The sequence below is a fragment of the Dipteris shenzhenensis genome, chromosome 4 (genome assembly GCF_047967505.1).
Source record: "Dipteris shenzhenensis isolate YYH24624 ecotype China chromosome 4, Dip_SZ_1.0, whole genome shotgun sequence".
NCBI lineage: Eukaryota > Viridiplantae > Streptophyta > Polypodiopsida > Gleicheniales > Dipteridaceae > Dipteris > Dipteris shenzhenensis.
The window spans coordinates 22,852,649-22,871,106 of NC_141599.1; the positions used below are offsets into that span (position 1 = coordinate 22,852,649).

An 18,458-nucleotide genomic window follows, 5' to 3' on the forward strand; every position below is an offset into this window, starting at 1 on the left:
CTCTTCAAATCACATCTACGGCCGCTCATATCTGTGATGCATAGAGAGGAACATGCATGACGCATGTGGATCAGACTACAGCCACGGGATACAAGGGCAATCTTTATTGCGGTATGATACTTTCCTCCAGATACATCATCATGTGCCCATGATGTCATTACAGAGGGGCACAGCCCATATGAGTCGATATATGATGACATCACGGAGTTCTCTAGGCAAGGGCCATTAGGTGAGTTCAATGCAAGAATGGGAAACAAAGTCTAGACAAGTTAACTTGCTTGACTTCGAAGACGACCCGCTTAGAGTGCCAGAGATTGACCCAACAGCACTTGGCATAGTGAGACATTCTGAGGGTGCACAAGTCACGGGATAAGGCCGACACCTACTGGAAATGGGAGCAGTGCACGACTTGATCATATATAATGACCTTCTTAGATGGCCGTCATCTGCAAGACCCACTTGCTTTCCACATGGAGGGAGGGCGAGCACAATGGACTATCTGATGGGCTCCCTAGCCTTTGTGATAAAAATACATGACTTCATGGTCCCTCCCCCCCCCCCCACTTGGCACGGACCACTTCTACGTGGCATTTAGCATATCAGCCACCACGTCAATTGCACGACGAGCGAGCCGGTCCCTACCTGTATTCAAATACATTCTAGATGTAGTGAATATGAGCCACTTGTCACGCAAGCTTCCAACCCTCCTGGAAGAGGACGCAGACCTTTCACATGCATCAAATACTTTGGTATCGCCGATCGGTGATCCACGATGCCGCCACCAAGTCCTTCTCCACAACTCGCTCTACAGCCCACTCCCCATTTGGGAAGACACCCAAGAATTCATGGTTTAATGATGAGTGCCAAGAGATGAGATCTCATCTCATGCGCGAGCAAACCTTGGGACATTTTAACGAGGTCGAAGGCACAGCTGATCTACCAACACTTGACACAATGTAAGAGGTGAGCTTTCCTATCACACAAGGTGGATGAGGTGATTCAATCTTTTCGAAGAGGTGACTCCACATTTGCTTTGGGGCTCCTATCTAAAGGGAAATCACCTATCCCCATCACAAATCCTGATGTGTGGCACACCTATGCAACATCCATCTATGATGCACCGTCTCAGACACCATCGGATATGTCTGCCCTTCCCAAACCCACCACTTGCAAACTATTTACAACACAAAATGTGTGAGCTGCTCTACATTGGCTTCACAACATGACGGCTCAAGACCACGAGGGGCTATGAACTGAGCACTTTGCACATGGACAGGAGGTCCTGGCCCCAATCCTAGCAGAGATGTTCAATAATGCTCTCACAGTTTCCCCCCTGCTTGGAGTACCACCACCATTGTGCCGATACACAAAGCAGAAGACCCCATGGATATTGGGTACTACTGCACTCTCATGATTGGTCATACACTGGCCAGGATATATGGGTCATACTAGAGAGAGATCAGCTCCTACACAAAGGCACATGGACCAAGGGCATAGGGGCAGGCTGGTTTTTGGAGACAGCATTCCACCCTTGATCACATCTTCACCTTGCGGGCAATCATCAAGGAGGCGAGGTTGAGATCCAAGAAAGTTTACGCTTGATTTGTAGACTTTCGAAAGGCCTTCAGTATAGTCCCACCATTTCGCATGATCACGCGACTTCAGGAGATGCACATCCCAGGAGACATTATATGGGGTGTGATGAGCCTATATGAGTAAGACATGAAATGGGGAGTGATGAGTGTATGTGTCAGTCAGAGGGAGAGTACGCGCTCCTGAAGGCCTATCAGATTGGATCGAGAGCACGATAGGGCTAAAGCAAGGATGCCTTCTCTCACAAACATTGTTTGGGCTATACACTGATGAGATCACGACCTTCATTGCCGTACGGGAGGTAAGGGGTTGTTGCTGGCCAACCTGATGATACAGATATTGCAATACGTAGATTACATTGTTCTCCTATCCTCCTCAGCTGCAGGCCTACAGAGACACTTAGACGCTCTAGAGGTGTTCTATCGAGAGAGACCTGACAGTCAACCTTAGCAAGACCAAGGTTATGACTTTCAACACCTCACGAGCAGTTCTTTACCGACACCGCTTTACTTGCCGAGGGAAGCCACTGGAGATTGTGCAGTTGTACACTTATCGAGGGGCAGTATTTGTAGGTCCAGTCTTCACCATGACTCCTACAGCGAGGGCGCAACTTACAGGGGGTAGGGAGCTCTGGCTCAACTAGAGAGACTATGCTTTCAAGCACATGTCCAGGACCCCCTGACGAAGGGGTGGCTATTCGACACATTAGTGAGACCGACAGGCATGTACGCAGCACCCTTCTAGGGGGCGACTTGTCAATGACTGAGTGGTGGTGCTTCAAGACATTGCAAGTGACTATGGGGTCCAAGATGATTCAGGGCAAGCCCTCCGTTCCCCACCAGATCATACAGGCAAAGTTCGGCAGGACACCGCTCCAGGTTGATGCCATCTTCTAGACGACCACTTATCTCCACGAAATCTAGGCATTACCTACAGGGAGACTACTGAGATTGGCACTAGAGTCGTCTATAGGACTAGCTTAGAGGAGAGTTAGCATGGCTTGGTATGCACGCATATCTAAATGGTTTCGCAACCTAGATATTCAAATGGATCGTCTTCCCCCCCCCCCCCCCCTTTTCAATACAACTTAGATACCCCTGATCATCCAATCCCACAAGAGGAGATCAATCGTATTGCACGGCTAGACCTGCTCTAGTTTCATACATCACGGACTTAGGGGGGGGACCAAGAGTTTCCCACCAAGATCCGATCCTATCGTGATCACTTCCTAAGATTATCGATAGATGGAGTGATCATCAAACCCCAATACTTGGAGGACCGACGAGTCTTTCATGCTCTAAGGATTGCCATTGGACAAAAATGGTTCTCGTCCCACCAGCTGTAGGGAGAATGATAGGTATACCCAAAGAGCAACGGATATGTAAGCAATGCACCTTAGAGGAGATGGAGACAAAGGAGCACTTTCTGTGTACTTGCCCTATATATTATGAGATCCGAGATCGATACCACTGCCTATTTCAGGAGACACACGGGTTTGGGCCTCTCTCCCGGCTGATTCAATACCAAGACCAGGTTTGTGTTGGCCTCTATTTGATAAAGATGAGACGACAAAGAGAGACTCTATAACAGCGCATCAGAGAGCAGGAGGAGACACTAACACACGAGACGAAGCTAGATCAAGCCCAGCAACATTTATAGACTTTTAGACATTCGAGTCTATCCCTGGACATAGTGGAGTTGAGGAGGAGGAGATAGAGCATATGAGGGCTGAGTGGGTCAGTGGAATGAGACGACAAGGAGGAGAGACATTGCTAGAGATGCAGAGGTGGACCAGAGCACGTATAATGGAGGTTCAATCCATCACAACTGTTTTTGGAGGCGACCGCCTGATCAAAGGAGTCACCATCAATATGGCTCGTCGGATACAAAAGTCGACCACACCCCCCACCAGCGAGAGAGACGACCCGGCAAACACAGATATGAGACATTTTCGCAGCTCGTAGGAGAGCTACCCTTGCAACGGGCTATGTAATTGGACCCTGAGTTTGGAGTACTAGTTTTGTTCTTTAGTTTGGTAGTCAGCATAAGGGCATTAGCGTGCCCTTTGCTTCGGCCCACAATGCATGAGTTATCTTTGATTTTGTACTTTGTCTCATAGGCCGGTGAGGCCTCCAGACAGACAATAATACCTCTCTCTCTCTCTCTCTCTCTCTCTCTCTCTCTCTGCAGAACGGTTGGCAAGACAAGGCAAAACACTTCCTCCTCAGGAGCACACTAATAGGGAAGCGAGACTCATGGGACATGCGAGACTCATGGGACATACACGCGTTTGCAAGTAATGTTCTGGAACTATAGAGGTTTCCCTTGGAATAAGGGAGTTAGCATTAATGCTTTCATACAGGGAGCAGACATAGTTTTTTTGGGAGAAACATGGGAAAGCGAGATATACCAAATCCCAGAAATACCAGGATATGTTGTACACACAGTGTACCAAAAACAAATCGGAAAGAAAGGGCAAGGAGGAGTAGCATGCATGGTCCAAGAACACTTAGCAGGAAAAAATCAGCATGTACATAGCTGATAAATACAAGAGGTTTATGTGGTTGAAACTGGAATTTGGTGAATGCCCCCTCTTCCTTGCAGGATGCTATATACCTCACCATGAATCCCCTTTCTATGCCCGGAATGGAATAGATTCAAGTGAGGCATTTGAATCACTATGCATAGACATTGCAGAACTGAAAGAACTAGGCAAGGTAATAATCATGGGAGACATCAATGCTAGAATTGGACAGCTGCAATTTCAACCTATCATGCATGATGAACTGGACAAAGAAGATGCAATTGAGATAGATGACTTATGGCACAAGACTTAAGAAGATGATACCATCAATGCACAAGTAAGAAAACTCAGATGTATGATGAACGGACTGCACATGCCAGTTCTGAATGGTCTTTCCACGGTCTGACAGGATGACATGTTTCTCCGCTAGCGGGGGACACAATGTCCTAGACTATGCCCTGGCACATGTCAATGCTCTGCATGTCATAGAAACTTTCAAGATAGGAGAGAAATATCCAGAGTCAGACCATCTCCCAATATGGATGACTCTTGGTATCCACACTGAAACAGAAGTGCAGAAATTTGCAGTCAATTCAAGAGGCTTCCAAATAGACCAAGACTAAGCAGAAAGAATATGCCATCACACTGGATGCAAAGCTGAATGCATTGGCAATCACACCTACATGCGAAGCCCTCAGAGAGCGGTCCTTGATAACGCAACACAGGTTTTTGGAGCAATCCCTCAAGACAGGAAAAAAATGCATAAAGGGCTGCCATGTAAGAAATGGTATGATGACGAATGCAAGAGACTCCGCAATGGGATGAAACATATTTCTGATGCAAACCTCCACAGGCACAAGAAGAAGCAATACAATGCCTTCACGAGAAAGAAAAAAAGAAATTACATTCTGGAAAGGGAAAAATCTGATTTGCTCACCTTCATCAAGAATCCCAGAAAGGGGTGGAAACAGGTTAAGAGACAGAAGAAAAAGATGGGAAATATATCAGATAAAGAAATGCTTGAGTATGTTATCAGACTTTATAACCATGCCAATGCAACAGACATGGGAAATGAAGAACTGTCATATGCTTCAGTCAACCCTTTCACTTTTGAGGACATTGAAGCAAGGCTGAAGAAGATGGCAAATGGAAAGGCCCCTGACCACATGCACATGAGTGCTGAACTCTTAAAATGGACACAAGATAGGACACGACACTTGCTATCACACATACTGACAAATGCTCTACATCATGGCTTTCCTCTTGACTGGCAAGAGAATTGGGTTCATCCACTATTCAAAGGGGAAGCAAAAATCAGCACTTGGGCAGAAGAGGCCAAGAAGAGGGCCATTGGACAAGCAGGCTTCCCTAAAGAGCATAGGGCTGCAGATCATCTGGTCACATTAAGAGTACTCATGGATGAAAGCAGAGTCAAAGGAAAAACTCTTCTATGCTGTTTTGTAGATTTTAAGAAAGCATTTGATACAGTCCCAAGAGGTGGCCTATGGAAAAGAATGCAGGACCTCGGAGTTCCCTTCGCACTAAGAGTAGGCATCTCCCGAATCTACGAGAAAGTATCATGCAAACTAAAACAAGAGCATGGATTGTCAGCTGCATTTCAAAGTAATATGGGGGTAAAACAAGGTTGTCCTCTCTCACCTACACTGTTTGGAATCTGCATTGACAAGTTAGAAGAACTCATAAATGAATTCACAGCACAAGAAGGGGTGAAAGGACCCACACTCGGGATATGGGCAATATTGTTGCTTCTATATGCAGATGATGTGGTTCTTTTTGCTTATGACTCAATTCCATGCATCAACTACTACAGACACGTCAGGTCTTTTGCAATAAAAGTGGGCTGCAAGTTAATGTCACCAAAACCAAAATGATGACAGTATGCACCACTCAACTTGAACACCTTCCTGTTATCAGCTTTGCGGGGCAGCCCATTGAATATGTCAACACCTTTAAATATTTACGCATCGACATGCCAACCGACCACACATGGTAGCAATGTGCACAAAGAAGGTTGGATACAAGTTGGGAAAAATACTATCAATTCGAAAATGATCGCAGGCACACTGACTCCTAGAACTGGGAGATCCGGAATATGTTGTTTGATGCATATGTGGTCCAAACAGTGCTCTACGGAGTAGAATTTTGGGAAGGCAGCATCTCTCCATCTACATGGAATGAGATTGAAAAAATGCAGAAAGCATTCCTACGACGACATCTAGGAGTCAAGGCTACTACCCTGTACTCTATGCTCCTTTTGGAAACAAGCAGGAGGCCAATCGAGTTTCATGCATTGATCAAAGTGATGCAATATCTAGTGGACGTGCAACAAATGCCAACAGACAGATTATCACACAAAGCATGGACAGCAAGTATGAAACTTCAAAAAAACCATAAAAGCAAGATCATATGTATAGGATGGGGGACAGACATAAGGAAATGGGTCAGCAAATGGAAAGTGGAACCATACTTAGCTATGCCACCTGAAAAGATCATTCTACAGGTATTCCAATTGTCCTTACTATGCACCCTACATGCTCAATGGCTGACAGCAGCAAGGAAGACCAAGTTAGAATACTACCAAGATCAAATAAATCAATAGATGAAAGGCACCGAGAGAAGAGCATCCCCTTCTTTTGCTAAACGGTCAGAAATGCCAGGAGATTCCAGCTCAGGTTGGAGGCCCTCTAGACCTCCTCATTCGGATACTTTTCAGATTTCTACAGAGATGCAGAAAAACTTTTGGAGGAGACTTTGGAAATCCCTCAGGAATAGGAAAATCACGTTATTCATCTGGCTTACTATTCATGGAGGGATTGCAGTGAACTTGTGGAGATCCAGGTTCGGGGCTGACCCTACATGTCGTCGATGCCACTCAGCGGTTGAGTCAGTGCAGCACTGCCTTTGGGAGTGCACTCAAGCGAGGACGATTTGGAAGGGTGTTGTTAGGATACTTTGCATTTTTCATAGAGCACCCTTCTTCCTGACCTGGGGATCAATTGCTTGGTTGTCACTTACTAGTCCACAGGCTTTCTTCGAGGGACATGACACGGACACACCTTTCTTTGTTCGAGGACACCTTGTGGAGTCATGCTCCCTCCGTGATGTTCCGTTTACTCCATTCAGAGCTCCCCACGCTTCTGTAGACACATTTTGGGAGATTCTGGCTAGTATTACAGCATGGCATATTTGGAGAGCCAGATGTACAGAGGCTTTGGAGGACTCCCATGTTCACCCTTCTCAGACTATGGCCAGTATCTGGGCAAATACTATACACACCTTAATGGGCCTTTGGGCAAACATACAGGGAACCTCCAAGACTGCTACTGCTAGGAGGGTTGCTTTTCTCAGGGTCTAGAAGGTTCTCCTTTCTTCTCTGACTCTCCTTCGGGGATTAGGTGGCGTTTTCAGCCGCCACCTGGGATTTTTGTTTGCTCATTCTGAGCTGGTTTTTCTCATGCTTGACATGATGTACTCCCGCACTTGAGCTTGCTCTGCGGTTTTTATTCAGACTTAATGAAGCACTTTTCTTGCAAAAAATAAATCCTCTATGCTGCTCATCATTCATGAAATCAGATGCCTCTGCTCAGCCATATATCAACACTCCCATCCCTCTTCTCTATCGCAGGAATATTGCCAGATTCCGCACACGGTCACATACCTTGGCCATAGAGAAAGGAGCTTGGCTGAATTTGCCACGACATGCCAGAGTTTGCAGATTTTGTGATTCACGGAAAATCGAGACAGAGGCACATGTAGCCCTACAGTGCCCCAGATATGCACATAGCAGGGATGATTACCAGCAGATACTAGTAGACACCACACAGCTCTCATCAGTTCTCTCCACTGCCTCTCTCGTAGCATTGGGGCCTTTTGACACGTCTTTTTTCGTACCGTCAAGAACTTGAAAACTCTTGACCCCTCCACATCGGAGGAGATTTTTCGTACAGAGGATTAGGTCCCATGAGTCATTTTTGGCCCCCCGAGGAAGATAATAAATTCTACTTCTCTCTCTCTCTCTCTCTCTCTCTCTCTCTCCCTCCCCCGCCATGCTACTCCCCGCTATGCTACCTGCTCTCTCCCCACCATGCTGCTCCCCCACACCTTGCTCCCCTTGCTACTCCCCGCCATGCTCCCCTCCACACTAGCTAGCTGCTCACCCCCCCCGGCCACCTTTGCTCTCCGCCTCCACCCGCCTTGCTCGCTGCTCCTTGCTCACCCCCGTGCCACCCTTGCTGCGTACCTCCACCCCTGCTTCTGTCACACGAGCCTCGCTTGCCTCTCCAAGCGTCTCCAAGCGGTAACGGGCATCGCCGGAAACCTCCAGCCATCGTGGGAGCTTCTCAACCCCACTTCCCTGTGTGACACCTATTGCCGGGGTAACAGGGGCACATGTCTAAAACAATTGAAGAAGAAAAACGGTGGGGCAGCAAGACTTTGAATGTGCTGGTCAGAGGTCTACCTGTAGGTGATAGCCCCATGTCAGATGCCAAAACCCTCTTTGACAAGATGGGAATCAACCTTACTTGTGAATCAGCTTGGAGAGTGGGTAAAGCAGATGCACCAATGAGGCCCTTGGTTGTAAAGTTACGGACAGCCACAGATAGATCCACCCTCATGAGTACACGGGCAACACTGAAGGGGACCAAGATCTATCTAGATGAAGACCTCACACTACTACAACAGGAACATAGAAGGGAAGGAATGGTGCGGGTGATGGATGCAAGACGAGGAAAAAAGGGCAGTTTACAAAGATGGCAAGGTAATCATTCGAGAGAGGGCAGAAAGAGAAGTACGAGATGCAGGAGAAGGGGACAGCACATGACGGTGTCTGAACAATGGGACGAGTATGCAAAACAAGTGAAGATGGCAGTATGGAATTGTAATGGCACCCTTTGGTCCGACCCAAGAGGGTTCTTGGAGACATACAGTAACAGAGATATGGTCTTCTACACCGAGACACACGAGAGCCCAAAGAGAGCTGCCCACCGTGACAGGATACACATGGGATTCTGCCCATAGGAGGGAACTGAGGAGGGATAGTGGGGTACGAGGTTATGGGGGTGTGGCTGTCCTCTTCAAATCAGCTGTTAGGCCAGTTCTTTCCGTGGTTAGGAAAGAGGAACATGCACGGCACATGTGGATTAGAGTTCAGATACCAGAGGCACGGCCGATCTTCATTGCGGTGTGCTACTTTCCTCCGGATACATCATCCCATGCACATGAGGTTGCCACAGAACGGAACAACCCGTATGAGAGTATACATGATGATATCACACAATTCTCTAGACAGGGTGACACCCTCCTCCTTAGTGACTTCAATGCATGCACAGGGGACAACCAAGTGGGACTACTTGACTTTGCATCCGATTCCCTCATAGTTCTAGAGTTAGATGCAGCTGAGCTCAGGATAGTGAGACCGCAGCAGATGCTCCACACGTGACAGGGTATGGGCGGCACCTACTTGTGATGGCAGCAGTATATTATCTCATCATATACAACGGCCTCTTGAGATGGCCATCATCCAGTGGACTCACTTATTTCCCACATGGAGGGGGGACAAGCACAATGGACTACTTGATGGGCTCCCTTGTCTTCGCATCTCCAATTCCGACTTTATAGTACCCCCTCCCCCACTCAGTGCTGATCACTCATACCTGACATTCTGGATTTCCACTGCCAGGCCTTCCTTTCGAGAGGGAGACCTAACTATCAACTGGGGACTCCTATTAGAGGGGAAACGGCCCATTCTCATCACGGACCTGAGATTTGGCATAGATATGCATGCTCTTTATACGATATCCCAGATCAGATGCCACCAAATATGTCCTCTATGCCTAGATCCACTACTTGTCACTTGTTCACTGCGCAGAAAGTAAGGAATGCCCTCCTTCGTTTGCACAGCCGGAGAGCACCAGACCATGAGGGGCTACGTACACAGCACTTTGCACATGGACAGGAGGTCTTGGCCGTGGTTCTAGCGCAGCTATTCAACTATGCAGTATGTCACAGATTCCCACCTACTTGGAGCACTACCACCATTGTACTGACACATAAGGCAAGGGACCCCATGGATACTGGGAACTACCGCACTCTCATGATTGGCCACACTCTGGCTAAGATTTATGGATTGATATCGGAGAGGGCGATCAACAGTTATACAAAGGACCATGGACAATGGGCTCTTGGGCGGGCAGGCAGGCTTCCGGACACAGCATTCCACATTGGATTATATTTTTACCTAAGAGCCATCATCGAGCAGGCAAAGTCGAGATGCCAAAAGGTCTACACTTGTTTCGTGGACTTTCTGAAAGCTTTTAACACTGTCCCTCGCTCTCGCCTGATCAGGCGACTACAGGAGCTACATCTCCAAGAGGTCATGATCTAGGGAGTGATGAGTCTATACAAATCCGTCAGAGGGCGAGTCCGCGCTCTTGGGTGCTATCAGATTGGGTTGAGAGCACCATAGAGTTGAAGCAGGGCTGCCCCCTCTCACCAACTCTCTTCAAACTTTACATTGATAAGATCACATCCTTTGTTGATCGCCTAGGAGGAGATGGCTCCCTACTTGGCTGATTTTATGGTACAGATACTACTTTATGTAGATGACATAGTCCTCATTTCGTCCTCAGCAGAGGGTTTGCAAAAACACTTGGAGGCCTTGGAGATGTTCTACAGAGAGAGGGACCTGAATATCAACCTTGGGAAAACCAAGGTTATGATCTTCAACACATCCCAAGCAGTGCTGCATCAACATTGACGTCACCATAGTTTCACTTGACGTGGGGAGCCAGTGGAGATAGTTCAGTCCTATACATACCTAGGGGCAGCATTCACAGGACCAGGCTTCACAATGACCCATGCCGCCAGAGCACGACTCACACAAGGAAGGAAGCCCTGACCCAATTATAGAGACGGACTTTCCAAGCGCATTTCCAGGATCCACCGACAAAGGGCTGGCAGATGACACTCTCGTGAGACCGATTGCCATGTATGTAGCACCTTTTTGGGGGAGTGACCTTTCAGCTACTGACTGCTACTGACTGGAAAGGATTTGAAAGGCTACAAATGATCATGGCGTCTGGGATGATTCGGAGTAAGCCTTCAGTCCCCCATCAGATCATGCAGGCAGAGTTCGCCATGACACCTCTCCAGGTGGACGCCCTCTTCCAAACAATGACGTTTCTCCACAGAGTTTGGGCCCTACCTCAGTGGAGATTACCGTGACTAGCACTGGAGTCATCCCGACGCCTGGCAGAGAGAGGCTTTGATACAGCGTGGTTTACGTGGGTGTCCAGTTGGTTTGATAGCCACAGTATCCAGATGGATAGGCTCCCCCCCTTTCAATGCATGAATGCACCATCGGAGCTCCTTCCACATGATGAGATTAACCGTATCATACGGTTAGACCTTCTCCAGCTTCACACATCTCAGGCTTGGGGGGGGATTAGGAGTTCCCCACCAAGACCCAGTTCTATCATGACCACTTTCTGAGGATATCGGAGCATGGTCTCCTCATCAAGCCCCAGTACCTCAAGGATAGGAGAGTCTCAAACGCCTTGCGGATTGCTATCAGGCACATACGAGTCTCATCCCACCAGCTGCGGATTGAGGCTGGGAGAGCAGACGGCATACCTAGAGAGCAGCGGATCTGCAGACTATGCACGATGGGGAAGGTCGAGACAGAGGAGCATTTTCTATGTGTTTGTCCAGCCTACTATGAGATCCGAGGGCGATACCACTGTCTCTTTCAAGAGGAGCTCAACTTCGTACCACTCACTCAACTGATACATTTCCCCGACCAGGTTTGCATTGGGCTCTACCTGATTGAGATGCAGACACACAGAGATTCCCTTGTGTGGCAAGCCAGAGATCAGCTACAGTCGATGCCTCAAGACACCGTACGTATACGAGCCACACAAAATGAGATCGTGGGGAGGAGCTCGAGTAGAGGAGAGCACCATGGATCAGCAGTGAGGGCCGTCACCACAATGCATAGTTACCAGTGAACGCCGTTCCCCCATCCGGAACGTGTGGAACCCCGTTCCAGAGAAGAGGGAACCTTGTAACCCCCCGGAACCTGTCTGGAACATTCCAACCAGAGTGTTACCAGGGAACCCCGTGCCAGGGTACCCGAAATCCATTCCAGACCTAAACCCAACGTTCCAAGTTTAGGGTTTCCTCCTCAACCCTGTTTCGCGAACGGTGGCGACCTGTTTTCCACCATTTCGACCTGCAGCCCTCCACCTGCTCTCTCCCTCCTTCAGCAGCCCCAACTCCTCTATCCAGCAGCTCTCCAACTACTCCCTCCCTTCCTCCTTCCATCCAGCTACTCCATCCCTCCATCCTTCTACTCCCTCTCTCCATCCTTCCATCTACTCCCTCCCTCCATCCATCTACTCTTGCTTCAGCCCCCTCCCTTCCCTCAAGCCTCAAGTCTCAATCCCTCACCCTTCCCTCAAGGCTCATTCCCCTTCTCTCCCATTCAGCCTACTCTCTCAGCCCCCTTCTCTCCACCTTTAGCCATCAGCCCACTCTATCAGTCCCCTTCTCTCAATGGCTCCTCTCCATGGCATCAACCAAGACAACAAATCTCCGTGGTGGAAGGAAGTGGAGCCTGGAAGCCTCTACAACAAGTCAAAAGGAGGAGCACGCAAGTGGAGATGCAAATTTTGCCAAGATGAAAAATGTGGAGGCTCCAACCGTGTGCGACATCACTTATTGCGAGTAAAGAGGAGAAACATTAACTGCTGCCCTAGGAATATTTCAGATTCAGAGATGGCACGTTTTGAGGCACTTGCAGACAGATTGGATGCTGAGGCAGCACGGCAGAAGGTTCTTGATCCTCGAGGTCCAGCACCTTCTCCTGCTACTTCCATTTCTAGCTTCTTCTTTGCGAGTACAGCTTCACAGGCAAATGCTCCCACTTCATCAGCCCCCAAACCCGAGAGTTGTGCAGGCTAGCCTTGTGGCATCATGGCATCCTGGGAGGAGTGCATAGGTAGATGCTGCAGTGGCAAATTCTTTTATGGAGCAGATTTACCCACAGCAAAGGCCCGCAATCCTTACTTCATTGATATAATAAAGGAGATTGCAGCCTTTGGACCATCTTACACTCCTCCCTCATGTGAGGCCCTGCGCACCACAATTTTGGCAACAAAGAAGACTGCTATAGAGCAAGCTTTGACTCCCATCAAAGACATATGGGTGAAACGTGGTCACATTGATGGGAGATGGATGGAGTGATACTAGGAGCCACTCTATTCAGGGTATCATTGCATACTCCAGGGGTGCTAGCTTTTTCATTAAAGCTATTGATAGTTCAGAGGAGGGAAAGTCAGCCGAGAGGTTGGCTAGCATTTGGATGGAGTTCATTGAGTATGTGGGGGCAGATAAGGTTATTCAGTTTGTTTCTGAAGGCGAGAACTCCAACGGAGGATTTTGGAAGAGAAGTGCCCTCACCTTACCTTCACTCCTTGCATGGCACATGGGCTGAATAATCTCTTGAAGGATAATGGTAAGTCAGATTGGGTGGATCCTACCATTGATATAGGTGATCATGTTGTATATTTCATCACTCGCCATCACTACATTTTGGCTATTTTTCGTAAGATATCCCCAAAAAAGAATGTCTTTAAGTATTCCGACACATGCTTTGCTTATAATTTCATCATGTTGAAGCGGCTTTTTAAGCTGAAATCTCAATTGAGACAGCTTGTTGTTTCCATTGAGTGGGATGCATGGCGTGAACGGAACTCTGCAGGGGCTCAAAGACTTAAGTCCATTTTCTTGGATGACCTCTTTTGGGATGATGTTCGCCTTTTGCTTCAAGTTACAAAGCCAATTCTTTTGATGTTGAGGCTTGTTGATGGAGATGGTCCTTCTATTGGGAAGGTGTATGAAGAGATGGATACCATGATTGAGACCATTCAAAGTATAGATCCTTTGTATGCTTCGAGAAAGGAGGAGTTGAGGACCTTGGCAACCTCTCAGTGGACAGAATATCATTCACCTTTGGAGGCTGCAGCCTTTGTTTTGGAACCGGAACTTCAAGGTAAGGGGCAAGAAACAGATAAAGAGGTGGTGCAAGGATGGGAGAAGATATGGAGACGACTTGTCTCAAGTCAAGATGACAGGAGAAAAGTGCAGGAGGAGCTGTCATATTATAGGCAAGGAAAAGGGTTGTTTGGTTTTGGAGGATGCACAGAATGACAGGTTCAAGATTTCCTCCGTATATTGGTGGGAGGACTATGAAGCAGATGCTCCATTGTTGCAGGGTTTGGCCACTCATATACTCAGCAAAGGAGCTAGCTCTTCACCCGTTGAGCGGTTGTGGAGCAATTTTGGAAACATTGCATCGAAAAAGAGGAACAGGCTTGGGGTTCAGAAGGAAATGATCTTGTATTTGTTAATGCGAACTTGTGTTTGCTTAACAAGTTCAGGGCAGAGTGCACTCTTGAACCATATCTTGGATTTAAACCTCATGAGGACTCCGACAGTGACGCAGCAGAGGAGGCTCCTGAGCATGAGGATGATGAGGCCCAAGACCAAGATCAGGATGATGAGGCCCAGCAGGGTGAGGGAGAGGGAGAGGCCTCCATTGCTATGCCACCCTCAGACCATTAGGGCTGACTCTTTTTTTTTTTCTATACACCATGTACTTGACTCAAGAATCTGGAGTCCTATTTTGTATTGAGGCCTTCACAGGCCCGAGGCATGACCTCCGTTTCTTGTACTTTGCACATTCTATTATATGCTCTCGGATCTATAATATTCTACAGTCTTCTATGCTTTATTCACATTATTGTAAATGTGTACATTTCAGTTTTGAGTATTCTAAGAGTTCTTTGAATGTCTAAAGCTGAAATGGAAAGTTTAGAGCTGCTATTGTGGGATGGGAATAGGATAGAAATATGTATGGGACCACTTGGGACCACCTTTTCCCATTCCCCATCCTATTTATTCACATGTGCTAAGCCCCTTAGTGAGCCCTTTGCTTCAGCCCACAGTGGCTTGTAGGGGTTACATATATCTTGTATCTTGTCTCATAGACCCACGAGGTCTCATGAAGACATTAATGACGATGTTTGCCTTGGCTTCCCCCGCACTTGGACACTCAACACCATCACCCCCATCCACAAGGCAGGGGATCCCATGGACCCGAGTAACTACAGGACTATCATGATTGGACATGTGATCTCCAAGATCTATGCAGCTGTATTGGATGCGTTGCTCAGTCTGTTTGCAAAGATGAGAGGGCTCATAGCAAAGGGTCAGGCCGGTGTAAGGCGAGACCATGGGACTATGGATCACATACTCACACTCAGGAGTGTCATTGAGGAGGCCAGATCACGGAAGGAGAGGATATATTGCTGCTTTGTGGATTTCCGCAAAGCCTTTGACACAGTAACTCGAGCTCGTCTCATCACACGCCTACAGACACTAGGATTTGATCAGGAGATCATCTGGGCAGTCATGGCACTTTATGAGAGAGTCTCAAGCCGAGTTTGGACAGGCGCAGGTTGGACAGATGAGATCTTGAGTACCATAGGGGTCAAACAGGATTGTCCCTTATCACGGACCCTGTTTGGCCTCTACATCGATGAGCTTGAGACTTTCATGGGGGCTTCCGAAGGACCGGTTGCTCACTTGCCGCGATCATCATCAGAATTCTTCTTTATGCAGATGACATGGCACTCTTGTCATCCACACCCGAGGGGCTCTAGCGACACCTGGATGCACTGCAAGCTTTTTGTTTATCCCATGAATTGGAGGTCAACCTTGGCAAGACCAAGGTCATGATCTTTAACACCTCTCGATCAAACATGCAACGGAAGCAATTCACTTTCGGCGGGTCACCAGTTGAGATCGTATCCTAATACACTTACTTGGAGGTCATCTTCTCCGGCCCGATCTTCACGATGAGACCAGCGATGCAAGCCAGACTGAGTAGGGGATACGCCTCACTGGCTCGCGTAGAGACACAATGCTTCAACTCCCACTTCCAGAACCCTCAGACAAAGGCTCTTCTCTTCGACTCCTTGGTCCGATTAGCCGGTATTTATGGCAGCCCTTGTTGGGGACCTGACATGTCAGAGATAGAGTGGGCATGGGTGGAGCACCTGCAGATCCTCATGCTCTCACGGATGATCCGGGGGAAACCATATGTACCACATCACATCATTCAGGCCGAGTTTGGTGCTTCTCCACTCCAGCTAGATGCAGCCTTTCAAACCATCACATATCTACACCGGGTTAGATCATATGGGGACTGCATATCACGGAGACAAAGGTTGCCATGGTTGGCTCTCGATTCCTCCATGAGATTGGCAGCAGAGGGAGACGAGCGATGCTGGTATGCATGGACTCACAGATGGTTTGTGAGACTAGGGTTTCACATCGATAGGATACCTCCTTTTCAGTACAGTTTAGATTCCCCGCCGGTACTCCCACCCACCATCCCAATCGGGCCACACACCAAACCAGGTCATTCGAGAGGATCTCCTGCAACTACACACCTTTAGGACCTGGTTGGAGCCGAGGGAGCTTCCAGTGAAGCTGAGTTTCTACTGAGATTATTGTCTTCGTATTTCAGAGGAGGGATTCATTACACCACCCGGTACACTGAGCTTCATATGCCTCACTCACTATGGATCTCCATTGGACAGTTTCGAGTATCATCACACCGCCTCCGCATAGAAAGCGGCAGAGCAGAGGGGATCCCTAGGGAGCATTGCATATGCATATTGTGCAACTGTCAGGAGGTTGAGTGGGAGGAGCATTTTATTTTCAGGTGCCCAGTGTACTACGAGATCCGAGGTCGCTACCATTGTCTCTTCAGAGATAGGCTCCGAGCTCCTTTCCAGATTTCCTCGCCTACCCAGATCAAAGATGCCTCATGGCCTTCATTCACGAGGGGGTCCGACACAAAGAGTACTTACTCAGGCAACGGGGCTTGGCCACATCATCAGACACCTCTCAGAGCAGGGTCACAGGGTTCTTCCCATTGAGTGACATTGATCGTCCAATCTCTAGCCGCAGACGTGACAGAGACTCGGACCCGACGACCACAGCACGACACACGAGACATTGAGGAGACACACAAATCACTCTGGGGGACCTCCTGTCATCGGGACACGTCCCACGAGAGTCACGGTGGCTCTGGTCTTGCGTCGAGCCTCATGACATACGGAGGATTCCACTCCGCTCCAGTCTTTTTTTCTTTTCATTGTCACACTCATATGTATTTGATTATGTACGATCAGACTTAGGATTCAGCACGGGTAGCTCCACCCTTACTATGATTTGTATCAGGTTTTCTTTTAGTCTGATAGACCCATCAGTCTTCCGAAGACTAATAAAATCTCTCTCTCTCTCTCTCTCTCTCTCTCTCTGCCTAACAGTTGGGGAAACTGCGATGGCGGATGCCCAAGCATTGATCACTAAGATGGGGTTCAATATTACTAAGATGGGGTTCAATATTACCTTCGAGGGAGCTTGGAGAGCGGGAAAGGATGATGCACCAATGAGACCTATGATAGTGAGATTCCAAACACTAGTAGACAGAGAGGCTACGGACTGAGCACTTTGAACACGGGATGGAAGTCCTGGCTCCATCCCTAGGGCCACTATTCAACCATGTTGTTTGTCACGGATTTCCTGCCGCTTGGAGCACCACCACCATTGTCATGATAAAAAGGTCGAGAGAACCCATGGATACCAGGAATTACTACACGCTCGTGATTGGCCACACACTGGCCAAGATCTACGGATCAATGCCGAGAGAGAGATCAGTAACTTCACAAAGACACACCGGTAGCGGGTCTTAGGGTCAGCCGGGCTCAGGAGATAGCACTCTACTTTGGATCACATCTTCACTCTACAAGCCATCATTGAGGAGGCGAGATCAAGGTTCCAAAAAGTCTACACTTGTTTCGTCGACTTTCAAAAGGCCTTCGACACTGTCCCATGGGCTCGCATGATCACGAGGCTTTAAGAGAGGCAAAACCCTACAGTCATGATATGGGGGGTGATGAGTTTATATGGGCATGATGAGTTTATATGAGACAATCAAAGACAGAGTATGCGCTCCACGAGGTCTATCAGATTGGGTTGAAAGTACGATTGGAGTGAAGCAAAAATGCCCCCTCTCACCGACACTGTTGGACTATATCGATGAGATCACTACCTTCATTGATAGTTTAGGTGGTGAGGGATCATCGCTCACTAACCTAATGGTACAAATACTACTATACGCTGATGACATAGTCCTCATATCCTCCTCTACTGCAAGTCTCCAGAAGCCATAGTTACCAAGGAACGG

General features: G+C 48.0%; 1 protein-coding gene and 1 pseudogene across 2 annotated transcripts in view; one reads left to right on the plus strand and one right to left on the minus strand.

Moving 5' to 3' along the window:
• Nucleotides 1-18,458, minus strand: part of CPSF160 (cleavage and polyadenylation specificity factor 160) — a 105,038-nt gene that overhangs the window by 24,734 nt on the left and 61,846 nt on the right. The window lies entirely within an intron of this gene.
• LOC147902611 (uncharacterized) lies at nt 13,362-14,761 on the plus strand (annotated as a pseudogene).